The sequence below is a fragment of the Onychomys torridus genome, chromosome 15, assembly GCF_903995425.1.
Source record: "Onychomys torridus chromosome 15, mOncTor1.1, whole genome shotgun sequence".
Taxonomy (NCBI): Eukaryota; Metazoa; Chordata; class Mammalia; order Rodentia; family Cricetidae; genus Onychomys; species Onychomys torridus.
In genome coordinates this window covers 71,895,755-71,898,803 of record NC_050457.1, presented here as the reverse complement: position 1 = coordinate 71,898,803, position 3,049 = coordinate 71,895,755, and positions in this window count along the sequence as shown.

Genomic DNA, 3,049 nt, shown 5'->3' with positions numbered 1-3,049 from the left:
CACAGTGCCACAGACTACATTTCCCAGAAGTCTAGGCGAAAGAATTACCACAACCCAGATACAGAGATTTCTCCTGTTCTGCATTTGAGTCTGACTGCCTGCAGCAGGGTATTGGAGGAGGGAATCAGCAGGACAGCCCTGGGGAGTCAGGCTGGTGTTCACCTCCAGATCCACAGCATGAGATGTATGAGTGTGACTGGAGCCTTTGACAGAAATATTAGCCTTGTAAGTTTTCTGGTTCATATTTTGCGATTTAATCTTACTATAGCGTTTAAAAATCATGTTGACTCAGTTTTACTTTAAAATAACAAATCAATGCTGTAGATGTAACTGTCTTGTTAAATAAGAAACACAGAGCCAAATACAGAGTTAATAGCCAAGAGGTCAGAGCAATAGCTGAGAGCTGAAAACCTTACCCTTCACTGCTTCTGATGATGTCTTTCCTCTCCACAAGAGACCTACTTCCTTTGTCCTGTCTTGTTTTTTTTTTTTTTTTTTAATTTCTGTTCTGCCTTCTCATTGGTTGTAAACCCAGCCACATGACCGCTCATCACTGCCTGTCTGTACAGACCTCCAGGTCTTCTATGGTTGGTATTGAGATTAAAGGCGTGTGTCTCCATGCTGGCTGTATCCTTGAACACACAGAGATCCACCTAGCTCTGCCTCCCAAGTGCTGGGGTTAAAGGCGTGCACAACCACCGCCCAGCTTCTGCTATGGCTTGCTCTGACCCCAAGGCAACTTTATTAACATACAAATAAAATCACATTTCAATATAAATAAAATATCACCATATTTCCCCTTTTCTATTTTATTTTATTTTTTAATATATTATTTATTATAATTTTTTTCCATTTTACATACCAACCCCAGTTCCCCTTCCCTCCCCTTCTCCCGCCTCCTCACCTCCCTCCCACTCTACCCCCATCCACTCCTCAGAGTGGGTAAGGCCTCCCATGGTAGTCAACAAAGTCTGGCATCCCAAGTTGAAGGAGAGCCTAGCCCGGCTTTGTATCATGGCTGAGCAAGGTATTCCACCACAGGGAGTGGGCTCCAAAATGTCACTTCATGCACCTGGGCTAAGTCCTGGTCCTGCTGCCAGGGACCCCACAAACAGATCAAGCCACACAACTGTCACCCACATTCAGCGGGCCTAGTTCAGTCCCATGCAATAAATAACTAAAAAATGTCTTGTCCATTCCTATTTGACAAATTCAGAGAAAATAATTCCATTATCTATCCTATTTTGGTAAGTCCAAAATGTACCTGATTTACTTTCTATCCTAACTTATATTACTAACAGAACTGTCTTATAACGTCTTTCAAATTTATACACTTAAACCTCTTAGTTTCTTTTCTGAAATTCTTAACAAGGAAAAACGATAACTATAACTAACTGATCTTCAACTCCCGCAGAGACCAAGAAGGAAATAATACTACCTAATAAAAAATAAAAACAGGAAGCGCATGCAAGCAGCTTCCAAAAAAAAAAAAAAAAAAAATGTTGACAGAACCTGGACAGTCACCTGAGGTTTCTCCGCAGTGTTGGGGCATCATCTTCAGCCTATAGGCTTAGTGTATCTGACAGACTCATTTGTGAATTAGGATGTACACAAGGGCAATAGTGTGACCTCACATTTGATGAGAGCAGTCCATGTACCAGAAACACCTGAATAGTGTCATGTCATGATTCAGGATTTTAAATTGTGGAAATTGTTGATTTTTTTTTTTTAATCAGCTGTCCATTTTTCTTGGCTGTGTATATGTGGCTTCATCTCGGCATCCTATTCTTCTCCACATCCCTCTATTAAATGCCAGTCTACTATTGAGAGGTGTGAGCTTAGTTACTCTTCAAGAATAACTGTTTCAGGTGCTGTCCCATTGCACATCAGAAGCCATTGGCCCACTCCCTGTTCAGCTGCCTTTGAAGAAAAGGGCACAGTACCTTTTCCAGATTGCAAAGGCCATTCACTTCAGGGATGGTGCCATATTGTCCTGTCTTCAGAAGATGCCTTTTGTTAAAGCCAGAACCACACTTGTTTTTGGCAAGAATCAGTAGTCCTTTGATTCATGTCCTGTCTGTCCTGTTTGTCAGCAGTTGATTTGAGGATACTTTGTTGTCCAGTGGCTAACTTTTGCCACAGTGAAGGTTAACTCCATATGCAGTTTCTTCAATGCCCATATTTTCTCTGAAGTAGATTGGTACTGCCAGGAGCCGACATGTCTCATAGTCATAGCAAAAAAGAAAAATTCCTAAGTTATTAAAACATTTTAAATGCCATATTCTGTAGACCTCTGAAGGGTTTGAAGATGACCTATCTAAAATATATTTGTTTGATCTTGAAAACACACCTAATATGACTACAAGTTCGATTGTAATGTCTAACTACTAACTTTCATTTCTATATATTCTAATAGTTGGTAATAACATTCAAGGATAAGCAAATTGCATTACATTGTTAAATGAATGGTATAAGTACAATATCCTGAGCAAGATTAGAAATATGTGTATGGCATATCCTAACAATCTCAATATCTATCTATCTATCTATATATATATATATATATATATATATATATATATATATATATAGTATATAATTTAAAAATCCAATCTAACATAAAATATTTAAAACTAGTAATTGTCTTTTTCTTTTCTCTCTTTTTTTTAACAAGCACCTTCTAATATTTCTCTAAGATTCCCTAATGTGGGAATGAGAAGTATCTTTTAAAGATGATTTTGAAACCAGTCGTCATATGTCAGATCATGCTTCTAGCTGCTAGGAACTTACTTGATAAATGGACCTGGATAAAAGGCTGGACTGGAAAATTTAAAGAGGCCTGTATCTAAGTAAAAAGGGAAAGTCAAAAATGAAACAAGCACGGGTCAAAGCAGCTGAGTATGTCAGCTTTGTCCTACGAACAAACAAACAAACAAATAAAAATTCTGTTCCTCTGTACTGACACTCTGTGTGAGTCATTCATGGATCTGACTCCATAACATGGAAAACAGTTTTGTGTGAACATTGGTGAGGGATGCAGAGACAGTAT